Source organism: Pelodiscus sinensis, chromosome 7, assembly GCF_052426305.1.
Source record: "Pelodiscus sinensis isolate ZL-2025 chromosome 7, ASM5242630v1, whole genome shotgun sequence".
In the NCBI taxonomy this organism is placed as follows: Eukaryota; Metazoa; Chordata; order Testudines; family Trionychidae; genus Pelodiscus; species Pelodiscus sinensis.
The window spans coordinates 54,513,821-54,529,594 of NC_143058.1; positions in this window are offsets into that span (position 1 = coordinate 54,513,821).

Below are 15,774 nucleotides of genomic sequence, written 5' to 3' on the forward strand. Positions count from 1 at the left end.
ACAGTGGCACAGACGTGGCTGAGCTGTGAATCTAGCTGAAGAAATCTGGACTGTAATTTATTTATCTATTTGCACTCAAATAGAAAATCTAGTGAAATAGCCACCTCTGCTATATTTATGATTAGCCCCACGTACTTGAAGTTAAATTATACCTTTTGTTTACAGGATGAATTCGTATAATACAGATCCAGAGATAAACTTTTCAGGGAGCTATACCAAGAAGCTGCTGCCATGTTGAGGGTGATCTTGAGTCTTGAAAGGCGGAGAAACATGGCCTACACGATAAGGAATATATTTTTAACTTATAGGTAGACTACTTACCACTAGTTGATTTTTACTAATGTCAAAAGGAAAAGAAGTTAAATAGCCTTCCTTCAGCCTGGCATCACTAATAAATAAGCAGCATCCTCATATTCCACTCCACCTGCTTTTCAATGCGCCAGCAGGGCAGAACAGGCAGATAGCTGTCTCAAGTAGCTAATGAGGATTCCCCAGCATAGGGGAATCCCCAAGTAATGCAGAACTGCTGGAAGTGGCATGTAGCTGGCATCCTGCTGCACAGCAATGATCCCTGACTGGAAGAATGACCTCTTGGTGCCATTAACAGACAATGTAATTTAGAGAAATCCTGAATAAGTGTAGCCACAATCCAGACTTGTAATTTTCACCTTTATAATATTTGCTTTTGGAAAGTTAAATTACAAGGCTCAGTTAAATCCAATGAAACCAGTGGAGATAAACAAGCCACATCTACCCTGTGCTATTACCACCGATTGCAACAAAAACAGTTGAAACCTCAGGGTATGTATACACTACCCCGCTAGTTCGAACTAGCGGGGTAATGTAGGCATACCGCACTTGCAAATGAAGCCCGGGATTTGAATTTCCCGGGCTTCATTTGCATAAGCCGGGAGCCGCCATTTTTAAATCCCGGCTGGTTCGAACCCCACCCACGCGGCACGAACTAGGTAGTTCGAACTAGGCTTCCTAGTTCAAACTACCTAGTTTGTGCCACATGTAGCCGCGCGGCACGGGGTTCGAACCAGCAGGGATTTAAAAATGGTGGCACCCGGCTTATGCAAATGAAGCCCGGGAAATTCAAATCCCGGGCTTCATTTGCAAGTGCGGTATGCCTACATTACCCTCCCAGTTCGAACTGGGAGGGTAGTGTAGACATACCCTCAGTGAAGCAGAAAAACCCTTCCAAGCGTTAGAGCCTGGGCTCCAGGCCAAGCCTGAATGTTACATCACTATTTTCAGTCCTGCCGTGTGAACCCCAGGAATCAAGTCTGTGGACTGTGTTTCTAAGATGTGCTGCTGTGTTTTGTTTGCCTGTCTAGGTGTTAGCCTTTCAGTCTAAAGATTCAGCCCAACAAAGCCAAAATGTTGTCTATTCTTTCATTGACGTATTCTCAGATCCTGGGAAAACTGAAAATGAAGCCTAATTACTGCCATTTTTATCTTAAAACCAATAACATTTCCTATGGTTCCAGGTTTTGCTGCAAACATTTTGCACAGCTTAGATGAGATATCCATTAACATAGCACAAAAATGAACTTGCTTAATATAAGTATCTATTTAAATCCCACTGCTCAAGACCTTCCTAATAATAGATTGAAGTTCTTTTGCTAGTTTTTCTAGGAACATATTCCTTATGCAATGTACTATTAAATTTATTATTTTTACTAGAAGACTTACTTGGTGTTGGCCTTGTCCAGGTCTGGCCCAGGCCACGTGGCCAGCCAACTGGTTTCTCCTGAGGATGGCCGTGGATGGCGAGGGCCACACAGTGGTTGGCAGCTGTTCCCCAGGGCAGGCTGCAGTGGTGGGGGCTGTGCTGCCAGCCAGTGGCTATTCTCCAGAGCTGAGGTGCTTGCTGCCCCCCTCAGGTCATTTGTGAGTATATCTGTCCCTGCTATCACACTCCTCCTTTTTCATTTCATGTGAAACAATCACGTTCCATGCACGTCCCATTGTTCTGCAACAATCAAACCCTGACCTTGCTTTAAGTTACGATAAGAGGAAATTGCATACCAAATTTGGTGATCCTAGCTCTTACTATTTAGGAGGCATTCTTGAACAAATGGACTCACAGATGGATAGATGGATGGACAGACAGACAGGGACACAAACTTGCTAAAATACAGCTTCTTTTTCTTCACAGATATGAAGCAAAGTCCACCTTCTCATCCTGCTTATTTAAAAGGTCAGTACTTGCACTGTTATTGCAGAATTTCAATATGGGGCATCATCCAATATGAATTTGAAAGACAGTCAAAATCACATGAGATTCATAAAGCATCCAGCTATGTCTGCAAAGTAGCATGAGAATATGGCTTTTGTTTTTTCATTAGTAAAATCCCATTTCCAAAAATATAGCTTGTCTCCATTCATTAAATAGGAAATTTCCCCCATGAAATATCTTACTTTTTCCGTCAATGATCTGTGATCTGTTCAACAGGAACTAAAACTGTTTGATGCTTTCATGCTATTTTCAAAATAGCACTTTATTATAAAATAGTGCAATTTGGTCATAGCCCAATTTATTCCTGAAGGAGGACTGTGTAATGGGAACTGTATGATTTAGGGAGTGAAAACACTATTTAAAATAACCTGTTTGCAGAAGCAACTAAACAGGAGTCACAACATGTAGTCTAGATTTTCACAAAACAAGAACCACCCATTTTGTAATGCTACTTGCAAGCTTTATTACATTTCATTTAAATCCCTGTAGGTGGTGCTCAAACACAAGAATACAACTATTCAAACAAAAACTACAAAAAACTTAAATGTAACTTCATGCTTATGTAGCGTCTGGTGTAATCACCTTCACTGTGAATAACATTTAGTTACATCAGGATGTGGAAGAGAAGATTCAAATAGGTTGTAGTCTTTTCTGTTCCCCGAGTATTTATTACAATGAATTTTCTCAGCTAGCTATTGCTAGTATCTTTGTTTCTGAGATTTAAGGGCCAGGGTGCTAGTTTCCTCTGAAATTGTTAGGAATTACTCAGTAATGAGAAATATTGTCTAATAATAGCTGTTATATCTACTCTGTGGAAAAAGATAATAAGCATAGTTTTTCAAGAATCTGTCTTATCAGATCAGATACTACATCCTGCTAGTTATAACTTCTGCCATGTAATATGGATTATGATGGCAACTACCAATGACAGCTCTCACCAGCACCTTCAGTTGAACTTCGACATTAAATATATATAGTAGAGGATAAAATGGTTGATGGCAACAGCCTAAACAACTCTCCATAGAGTTTCCAGAATGAAATTTACTTCATATTAGTGACTAGTCGTGGGGAAACACTGATACAATTCTAATCATGTATACATTATGTAGTAAAAGCCATATGTAATCTTATTGAATAATTCCAGGAATGCTTTACAGGTAGTTTCAGATCTTTCTACACACTTTTCAAATGGCATTAACCATTGGTTTTTTAAATTTTAATAAAAACAAAATAAACATATTTTCAGCTTTTGATGGATCAGCTGTTCTTCTAGTAAAATCTATTCCTTTTATCAGACAATTCTAATTTCCTTATTTTATTTTATTTACTTGTCAACACAAAGGGAATCAGTTAAGAATAACAGAATCTTAAACGTTCTGCAAATTCTTTTATTGGTGTTAATAAAGTGGTTTCATATCATCCATCCATCTTATTTATTCCTACTTTTCTTCAAGTGCAAAGTTAATAGATTTCTTTTAAAGTATGGATTGGGAGGGATGAAGAGATTAAAAAAAATCATTTGTACTGGAGCCCTTCACATAACCATGCCAAGTCACTGTTTCACACAGCAAGAAAGCTCTTGCAGGATTTTGGTTGGTTGGTTGGTTTCAAATAAAGGTATTTTTTCCATCCCATCTCAGATATTAATCACTTCTTTATTAGATAAATTTGGGAATATAATATTGAAAGACATTTTCCTGGTTAAATGAGTTGCAGTACAGCAGCATGCACAGGTTTGTTTAGAAAGGAATAAAAACTCTATGGAAACTTTTTTGCTGCTTCTATAAATGTAACCGCTCCTGAAAGTTCTTGCTGTAAATAGGAAGGCACACCTCATCTCAGGAGCTGAAGAGCTAAATAATGTCATTAAATTTGGCAAGGTCAATGCACTGAAAAAAAGTTAGAGGCATGAGGAGTACTAACTATCCAACTGTTTCTCTTTTTGTAATTTTCAAACTATTTTTGTTCAGCTATCTTGTCTCTAAAGGAGGCCTGTTTACCATTCCCTCCTTCCCTAAGGCACCAAATCACTACATATAAAAGTGAACTCAAAGCATTTTATTGTGGCATCTTTCACATGGCATCTATAGTGCACATTGCTGCTGTGACTCTTATTACAGAGGACTAATCTGTCAAAGCACCCTCTCCTAACAAGCTGTGGGGCATAAAGACTAGGAAGATAAATGGCAGTGAAAAAATGACCCTTTTTATTTCTCCCTCATCTAACCCTCTGTTGCAGAATGCTGTGCTCAGACCAATGTCAAAGAATTCAAACAGATCAGTTGAAGAAAGAAGCTATATGCACGGCAGAGGACATAGCATTTCTTGTGATCTAGGAATACTTGGGGGAGACCCATCCACTGGGGCCTCATCTACTATGCTATAGAACTCATCTTTTCCTCAATCCACTTCATTAATTCACAGATAGTCTCATGTTGCAGGTATGCTCCTCCCATAAGCTTGATTACTCGCTTCACATAACAATTCTGTCTAATTCCTCTCAACAGACTCTATTCACAGCCATATCTAATAGCAACGACGGGTAGGAGACACCTTTGCCTATTGGCCATCCGTGGCATTTCATTAATGGCAGCCATTTAGCTTTCATTCTCCTGACTCCAACTTTGCAGAATACTTCCCTTAATTGGAGCAAACTGTCCAGTGAATATTCCCTTAGGTGTTACCGCATTACAATTTTCTGCCTAGAACACAAACTGTCTCTGAAGTGCAGTTGACTCTGCATACTAATCTTCTATTTGGTTGCCATATCATGCCTGCCTCAGATACTGATTATGTTGTGTAAGAATTGTTGCATCTAGGTTAGTACAGCAATACTTCTCTACCAGGAGTGTGCACACTGCTAGGGATACTTGTAGGGGGCCTTGTATGGAGGCCTCAAATCATTTAGATCAATGTTTCTTAACCTGGGAGTTGTGATCCCCAGGGGAGTTGTGATCCCCAGGGGAGTTGCAGGACAGATTTTTTTGGGAGGGTGGGGGTTGCCCCACAAAGCTAAGTTACATGTTTCAACCCTGAGCTTCAGAAAAGGCTCAAAAGTGGAAAAAAGAGGTTAAATATCACAGTGAAATGTAAGTATACTTATATTCTAATAAATTTACTTTATAATTATACTAGAGGACTTATCTGGCATTGCTCAGATCCATAACTGAAATAATTTTTGTTTTTCTTCATTTAATTCATTGTTCTGGGGTGGGGCCTAGGATGAGGTGTTCAATATGCAGGTTGTCCCGGGGGAGAGGATAACTCCAATCCTCTCTCTCTGCAGCAGTTTGGAGTCAGGTAAAAATCACCTGTCCATGAATGCTGTAGGTGGAGCGGGCACAGCTGAGGGAGGGGTACAGGTACCTGGGCTGTAGGACAGACACACAGACAAACTCTCTCAGATATATAGTAGATAATTGTCCCATTCTCCACTCCTGCCTCTTGTTGCCCTAATTGGGGTTATAGATGTCCTGTTCCCCATCTCTGGCTACTTGCTGCCCCTTATGGTCATTAGGCAGTATAACTGTCCCTGCTACCAGACCCCTCCCTTTCCATTTTATGAGAAATGATTGCATTCCAGGCACATCCCATTATCCTGGCACAACCAAAATGCTGACCTTGCTTTAAGTTATGATAAGGAAGCTGTATACCAAATTTGGTGATCCTAGCTCTTACTCTTTAGGACGAGTTCTTGAGCAAACAGACACACAGACGGATGGACTGACACACAGACTCTCTCAAATATATAGCAGATGGTAAAAATGAGAAAGTATGCAATTTTCAGTATAAATGTGCAGATATACTTTTTAGTATATTCAATTATTATATTTTAATGTTTTAAGGAAGCAGTTTTTAAGTGACGTGAAACTGAGGTACACAAGATAAATCAGACTCCTGAAAGTGGTACAGTACTCTGGAAAGATTGAGAGTCACTGAGCTACAGTACAGACAGACCAACATACGTTTTCTATTTATTGCAAGTGGCAAAGTAAAAGGCCACTGTAAACACTTTTAAATGCATGGTAAACATCTGAAATGGTAAGCTTTTACCTGACCTATGTTTTGTAAACTGCTATTAAAAAGGGACGCCTAGTAATCATAATGATTACAAGTACATGATGCTTTGTACCCTTTAAATGTGATACTTTTGGAGCAGTTTTCCTGAGTCTTTTTGTGCTGTGTAATAATAGTAACTTCAATGCAAGCAGACAATGTGTGAAATAGTATTTTTGTTTGAAGTTCTACCATTGAAAAAGTTTAATTGGGCACTATAACACATCTCTATGACTCAGCCTTTCCTAGTGTAGTAAAAACTAATCAATACAAACCTTCCAACAACTTTTTAAAAGATCTCAGCTCATTAAAAAGACGTCAAGGAGCTCTTTAGTATCCCTAAAATAGTTTAAACAGCTCTAGGGGGAGAGCATAGACATACAACAGCTGTCAGGAGGAACTCTAATACAGGGCTGAGTACATTACTGCATCTACCTTTCTTCCTTTAGAGCTGATGAAGTATGTAATGTAACCCCCTCTTTAACCAAATGATATGCTGCAGTGACCAATGAAGATCGGGCCCTTGATAGCTAACAGAGATAAGGAGAGCAAGGTAATCTCTTATTGGAAAAGCTTTCTTACCAGCAGAAGTTGATCCAATAGAAGACACTACTTCACCCACCTTTCTCTGATATCCTGGGACCAACATGGCTACAACACCACTGCATACATTACATTAAATATAATAGCATACAACTTAATTTTAATTAGTTGTAATTTTAATAATGAAGGTGCATGTCGCAGCATTTATAACATTTGTGTAAAAAAATCAGTATTCCAGAGCACATACAGATAGTGGTCAAGGGCCCCAAATACTATTCATGACTATTAATGACCACTTGCTGCATTACACAATGGGCCAGAAAGAGAAACAAAGTGCAAAAATGCAGACATTTGCATTTATGTATGCATGTTTGTTATTCATTTAACTTTATAGAGCACCTATCCTTTTCTATATACTCTGACTCAAATCACAGAAAAATCAACTCCAAATCAATCATATTAAGACTTGATTGATTCCAACATAAACATCTATAATAAAAGTAATGAGCATAGGGATGTTAACTTTAAATGATAATGGCAATACCCCCTTGTCCACAGGGATTCTTGCTTGAAATATATCAGATGTCTATGTGTTGCCATCCACTGAAGAGAGCCACACATATAAAAGGGGTAATTGCAGATGTGCATGATTTTCTGAAACTGTGAAAGTCTTCTATTTTGGTTTTACTGTGGGCTTACTTAGGCAACAAAATAGCAATTTATGGTATAACTGAGAATGGCAAACTAACTTCACTTTTGTTATGTTTCAAAATATTCCCATAGCTGTAGGGCTAAAGAATTAATTCTCTCCATCACCTAGTCCCTAACTGAGTTCTATACCTGCTTGCCAAAATTATATGAAGAGAACAGTAAATCACTCAAAACTCAGGAAATACCACAGTTCTGGATGCCCATGCAATCTTAACTTTGCTTCCTGTGAGCATATGTATTTTATTACATCAACTCCGTTATTTTTTTCTCCACAATCTTAGATACATAGCATCTTGTGTACTACTCTTTAGCTGCACCAATATAGGAAGAAGGAATAATTTGGCCTTAAGTTTTAAGGTAGTTGCACAAAAAGAGTAATGGGCCAAGTTCTCAGATGGTGTAAATCTGCTCATTTCCTTTGCAATCACTGAGTTACACTAGCTGAGGATCTGCCCCAATCAAGTATGAGGAGTAGGTATATGCTATATATTTTCCTCTCTGAATTGGCAATTATGCTCAAAATAATGCATCTTTACATGGCCAATATTAAGGCATATCTGCAAATAAAGCTGATATGAGTTAGCCTATTTAAACAGCCAAGACATACAGCATGCAGTAGAAGAGCCAAGTTATCAAAGCCAACCTACACCCCTAGGAGGCTATGTTATTCTTTATTACTATGTCTACATTACAAGGTTTTTGCACAAAAACAGGTGGACCGTCCACACCTCAAGCATGTTTTTGTGCACCTCCCCCCCACCCACCCTCCAAAAAAACAGTAAATTAACAGGAAAGAGTGCTTTTGCTGGTAGAGTTATTCCATTTCCTGCTTCTGATAATAACAACGTTTTTCTTTGCTATTAGAAAGCTGATCATTTTGTAACTCGAATTTATTTCCAAGCCTGAACATGTTTTTAATGTTATATATACATACACATAATAAAGACCTCTCAATATCTGCACATTTAGAATAAGTTAGTTTCCATTTTCAGTAGCATTTTTATTCTACTGACAGTGCAGTTCAGATGATAACATTTGGCAATATGATTATACATTTATTGTTGTAAAAAATCCATAAAGTATCATTCACTTGGAAAACCATTCTTTTTTTAGAAGTATTTATCTGATGGGGTTGTGCCCAATTTAGATTAATGAATTAGGAAGTTTAGAATTGAATTCATAAGGCATTGTAGAATAGCTATGAACATAATCCTGTAATTAGCGCACAGAAGTATCTATATAGAAGAGACAAAAACTAAAATGTTCTAATTATAATAATCACAGTGCATATCTGAAAGACATGCTAAAACTGTTTCCTAATACAAATGGGATGAAAATAATAATAAATATGAGCTATATAGCTTGTAAAACACTGAAGGTCCCAGATGTTTGTAACAAAGGTAATTGAAATATTTCAAATAGATATGGGGGTAAAGAACACATCATAGCAGGAACTACTAAGTATGCAGTCCTGTGAAGTGCTCAATACCCCCTCTTCTATGGACTTCAAGGCACTCTCTGGACTTCAGGAGGTGTTGCGTACCTGGTGCTGCTTGGTCTCAGGAACTGATAAATATACAAATTAGCTGGAACATTCATACTTTTTAGAGTGCAACAATGAGAATCTTAATAACCAATAGAAACTGAAAGGATTCACATACAGCACCCTGCTGCAACCTGCCCATTAAAATATCTTGAACTTCATTTTAAAATAAAAACGACTTCAGCTCACCTTAGAAGCTGATCATTTAAAATTCAGTAGCTGGGTTTATTGCAGTGAAAGTCCATGTTACTTAACTTCTGAATGTTGAGTAACTCAGTAGGCTTCTAAATAGTGATTATGAAATGAAATAGATCTGCAGTTTTGACAAGTGTCTATAACTTTGAATGATTATCATAGAATCATAGAGCTGGTAGAGACCTTAGAAGGCCATCAAGTCCAGCCCCCTGCCCAAAGCAGGACCAATCCCAATTAAATCAACCGAGCCAGGGCTTTGTCAAGCTGAGACTTAAAAACATCTAGGGCTAGAGACTTCACTACTTCCCTAGGTAGCCCATTCCAGTGCTTCACCACCCTCCTAGTGAAATAGTTTTTCCTAATATCCAATCTGGACCTCTCCCACCGCAACTTGAGGCCACTGTTCCTTGTTCTGCCATCAATCACTACGGTGAACAGCCTTTCTCCAGTCTCTTTGGAACCTCTCTTCAGGAAGTTGAAGGCTGCTATCAAATCTCCCCTCACTCTTCTCTTCTGCATACTAAATAGACCCAACTTCCTCAGCCTCTCCTTCTAGGTCATATGCTCCATCCCCCTAATCATTTTGGTTGCCCTCTGTTGGACCCTCTCCAATGAGTCCACATCCTTTTTGTAGTGGGGTGCCCAGAACTGGACACAATACTCCAGATGTGGCCTCACAAGAGCTGAATAAAGGAGAATAATCACATCTCTGGATTGACTGGCAATGCTCCTCTTAATGCAACCTAATATGCCATTTGCCTTCTTGGCTACAAGGGCACACTGTTGACGCATATCCAACTTCTCATCCACTGTAATCCCCAGGTTATTTTCTACTGAACTGCTACTTAGCCAGTTGGTCCCCAGCCTGTAACAATACTTGGGACTCTATACTTGTCCTTGTTGAACCTCATCAGATTTCTTGTGGCCCAATCCTCCAATTTGTCTAAGACACTCTGGACTCTATCCCTGCCCTCCAGCATATCTACCTCTCCCCCTAACTTAGTGTCATCTGCAAACTTGCTGAGGGTGCAATCCATCCCCTCATCCAGGTCATTAATAAATATGTTGAACAAAACCGGTCCCAGAGCTGAATCTTGGGGCACTCTGCTAGAAACCGACTGCCATCCTGACATCGAGCCATTGGGCCCGCTGGGCCCGACCTTCCAGCCAGCTTTCTATCCATTTTACCGTCCATTTATCCAATCAACATTCCCTTAACTTGCTGACAAGAATATTGTGGGAGACCGTATCAAAAGCCTTGCTAAAGTCAAGGTGTATCACATCCACTGACTTCCCCATATCCACAGAGCCAGTTACCTCAGCATAGAAGCTAATCAGATTGATCAGGCATGACTTACCCTTCATGAATCCATGCTGACTATTCTTAATCACCTTCCCCTCTTCCAAGTGCTTCAAAATGGATTCCTTGAGAATCCCCTCCATAATTTTTCTAGGGACTGAGGTAAGACTGACTGGCCTAAATTCCCTGGATTGTCCTTCTTCCCTTTCTTAAAGATGGGCATTACATTTTCCTTTTTCCAGTTATTCAGGATCTCTCCCGATCTCCACGACTTTTCAAAAATAATGGCCAAAGGCTCCTCAATGACATTTACCAACTCCCTCAGTACCCTTGGATGTATTAAGTCCGGACTCAGATATGAAGTCTGGACCCATGATTAATAACAGTGGTTTGAAAGCCATTTTGATATTTTGCCCTTTTTAATTATTCACACCAGTTGCTACTCAGTGTGCAGCCCTCACTCCCCCTTTTTTTTGTCTACTAAGAAAATATTTGTTTTATTGGCTAGAACAATAGATTATCACTTCTCTGCTCTCCTCCCTCAAATCTAATCTAACAGCTATCATTAAATTATTGCTTGTAGAACATACAAATACTTTTCCTTAGATGGGTATAGGAAGATGTTAATCCCAGCAAAGCTGTAAATATCAAGAATCGCCGATCATATTGCTGCTAGACAGAAGTGGGTCAACTGCGATATGCCACAATTGGACTGAAAGTACCATCTTTTGCATGTTCTTGACATGAACTGCAGCACCTAAAACCTGTATACGTTCACCAGAGAATGCCACTTTCTTATTATCTATAAATTTACACTACTTAAAACATGAAAGGCCAAATCCATCTTCAGGCAAATCTCTCAGGGTACATCTACACAGCACTCAAAGCTCAAAATAAGCTTTGCAATTTGAGCTATGTAAATTATGTAACTTATTTCAAGTCAATTTCAAAGTAGTTTAAATGCAAAATGTGCATTATCTACATAGCACCCTAAGCTTTTCCATGTTTAAACACTGGGTTAGAAATAAACAAGAAACATAGGATTTGTCTCAGTGTGAGCCCTTGTCTACATTAGGGCTTTATTTGGAAATAACTTCCTTTAGGTTGAATTCATAAGTGGAGCATCCACACTACCACGCCCGTTATTTCAAAATAATGGACCGCTTATTTTCAAATCTGTACTCCTGCTTTCCTCAGGAAATAATGCTAATTTCAAAATAGTTATTTCAAAATAGCAGTAGTGTAGCTACTCCTCTGGTGCCTCTATTTCATAATTACTAATCCCCAAAGTAATCTGAACTGAGTCCTACCTGGAGCTAGCACATTCTCATTAACAGAGATTGCCTTAGACTAATTTCGAGGCCTCCCCATGGAGGGGACATACTATTTTGATTTTGTAAAATCAGGACTTAAGTCCAATGTAGTTATTTTGAAAGAGTTTTCTACTGTAGATATGCATATCTATACATTCAGGGCATATGTCCACATAAATGCTATTATGCTTATAAGATCCACATAAATGGTATATGCTTATAGGATCTTTTTAGGGGAAAGGCAATACATGTTTATTGAGAATACAAAGTAAAAAGCATATGCATTCACACACACCTACACACACACCATTCTATTGATGTTATAGTTACCAGTCTGTTGCTTGCATCCACCAAAAGGCCAGTTAGGCTGATTGCAAGGGAGGAGTGGGGCTCTATTGATCCAGACCGATGCTCCAGGATTTTGTAGGATGGAACCTAAAGAACCGTGCTTGCACCTCATCTTTTATAGGGATCCTTTTTTTGTGCAAATCTATGGATTTTGCTGCATCGTGTTGTAATCAGTCACTTTGCAACAGATAAACATGTTTATCTGGAGATTGTTTTCATTGTTGTTTAATATCAGTCTGCTGATTACTTTTCTAGGCATTGCCCACCCTGGTTTTCCTGGGATTTGTTATCTTCACATGCTGGGAGTGCTTGCTTCTAACTTCAGGGTTGCTAATCTCCCCTCATCCATCACCAAATACTAAGGGCACATTCAACAGTTCCTTTGCACCCCCAAGTCTCTGGCCCTCCCTCTGAGCATCTGCATGCCGTACTGACCTTCATACTAATCTCTTTTGAAACAAACTCACACAAACAAGGATGACATAGTTGCTTTTGTAAGAACAGATCTAGTACAAAATATTCTAAGATTAAAGTAACTATTACTATCATAAATCCCCCCATAATACAAAAAAATACAATTCTTACACTTAAATTAAAAGAACAAAACAATCCTAAGGGTGAGAATAGTGAGTCACATAGGCATTTCAGAGCTTATGCCTCATTGAAATTCAATAGGAGTTAGAAGCCTAAGTGCCTAAAGGTACATCTACACAGCAATACTTCCCTCCCCTGAATGTCTTCCTTCCCCCCCCCAAAAAATCTTGCAGAAGCAACTTTCAGTAAGCTCACACTGAAAGCTGAAAATTGCAGTTTAGACTTCTGTGCTTTCGGCATGGTTCTGGGACCTTGTCTGTGTTATTATTCTTATGCCTGCAAGCCTGAGTCAGTTGAGCAGTGCTTGGAGGCTTGCTGCTCTGGGTCTTTCTTCTATTTAAACATATCCTAAATCTCTTTACACTCATCAAGTCAGAAAATAAATACTTTTTGCACTTTGCTCTTGAAGCTCACAATGAAAGATAGAAACCTGTAATATTTTAAAGCCAAAATAGGAAAATAAAATATAAATACAGAATCAATTCACAGCATAGCTATACCCCACATAGGGTACATCTACACTGCAGTGCTATTTTGGGATGCCAGAGTAAACCAAAATAGCTATCCCATGTCTTCACAGCAAGCCCATTAATTCAGTCTCAGTATTCTGATGTCCCTGTGTGACAGACAGGGCCGGGTCTGGGCAACACTGAGGGAGTCAGCTCAGGATGAATTGCTGAAAACCAGGGCTACTTACAGCCCTCGACTGGAGACCATTCCCAAATAGGCCACAAACCAGTCACACAGAGCACTTCAGCTGCCAATCTGGCCAGCAGGAAGCCTCATGAGCAAAATCCCTTTAGATTTCCCGGTGCCACTATCAGCCCCGGGCCTTATACACAGATGAGAGATTATAGAACCCGATCTCACCAATTCTGAACAGATCATCCCGGTCCCAAAGACCCAGCCACAGGTCAATTTACACTTTAGATCTTACCTACAAGAACATGCTGTGCCAGTCCTTTAGACTCTAAAATCTAAAGGTTCATTAATAAAAGAAAGAAAATGTTGAGAGTCTAATTGTTAAGGAGAATACATTACATAGATCAGTCACCAAGTTCTTGATGCAGGCTCTTAGCAGAGATATTACAAACTGCTAGTTTAGAAGTCCCTGGTGTACATCCTATATTAGGATGGCTCAGCAATCCTTCCTGGCTCTTTGTCCCTAGCAAGGATGCATCCAGAATCAGGAGCAAGATTGAAGACAAGATCGAGATGGCTTCATGGCATTTTTATATTCCTGGTGTCTCCCAAATTGGAGCTGGTCATATGATCAAGTGACCTGTCTGTGTTTCACATGCAATGTCAATATCACCTTTAACATACAGTGATACATTTCTTGACAGGTTCAATGATCTTTCCAAAAGAGCATGCACACGGTAAATTTTTACAAGTTTTGGTAAAACAATAGCACACTGGTTACAAAAGTTAACATCAGCAATAGGTACAAATTCATATCAAGTGTACATCAACAGCACTTTCTCTCATGCCACATCTTTGGCTCAATACTGATGGAATCCTGTCCTTTTAGGCTTAAACTGCCACTTTCTGGACTGGTACCCTGAAAGTTCCCTGTCCCAGCACACACAAGGGTAGGAACCATTCTCTCTTTGCTACAAGTTTCTACACTGTCAGTAGGCACCATAATTAACTTACTGTCATTCTATGAGGAGTAAAGCATGTTTCAGTATAGTGCTTTATTTCGAAATTTGGCACTGCATAGATGGTGCCAAATGACAAAATACGCTATTTCAAAATAGCATTGAAATAAGATATGCCAATTGCGTACCTCAAATGGCATATCTTATTTCAAGTTATGGTGAAGTGTAGAGGAGTATTGTTCCTACTGCAGTCATGTTGGCACAGAAAAGAAAGAATCATTTATAAAATCAAATGTGCAATGACTGTTTAAAAATTACATACGTAATCTAAAAATAGTTTATCACCATCAAAACAAAAAAAGACTGTAATTTCCTAAAGCCTAATGAATCCTTTGTTTGGCTTGACTCACTTGACAAGAAAACTTACCTGAAGCCATAACAAAAAAAGCCCAAACAAAACAAAACAAAAAAAATCCCACAAACTTAGTTTACAGACGCTGTTGTATGCAAAATTCTTATCCAAACCAAACACTGATTTAAAAAGAAAAGAAAAGAGTTATATGATTTTAGTAATTTAAAAATTTAGTCTTGAAATTTGATAAGTTAGGATAAAAGCCCTTTCCAAGGAAAATCTCCTTTCTTGTTTAATACAGATGTAATATGACTAGAATTTCATCACAGAATGGTACCCTGTCTGAAACCTTTTAGAATCCTAAATTGCCCTCTGGGGAGCTTGGTACCATGGGCGGCAGATATGTATAATTTTTGGTGGTGCCCCATTAGCCACACCTCCTGACCCCCATTAGCCAGGCCTCTGGAAGTAACACGCTTGGGGCAAGATGGACACATGACCAGAAGTAAAAGGTGTCATGTCACTTCTCTTGAAGGACTTTTCCCACCATCCTCCTACCAACAGGGATTAGTTTGGCCCCCACTAAACCCCCCTCATGCAACTATCCTGCAATTGCATTAACCCAATGTGTGTGACTAACTCAGGGGCAGAGAGGCTAGGGGAAGTGTTCCCTCTAAGGCTATGTCTACACTCGTGGCTTCTTGCAAAAGTACAGCCATTATGGCACAAGAACCCGCAGAGCATCCACACTGCGCTTCCTTGCGCAACACAATTTACAGTGTGGCATGGTAAGAGAGGGTGTCTTGCTCAAAAGCTATGCTCTTTTCTAACAGGTGTAAGTTCTTGTGCAAGAGGGCAGCTTGGACGTTCAGCAGGGATTTCTTGCACAAGAAACCGCAATGGCTAAAATGGCCATTGGAGCTTTCTTGCGCAACAGAGCATCCACACTGCCATGGATGCTCTTGCGCAAAAG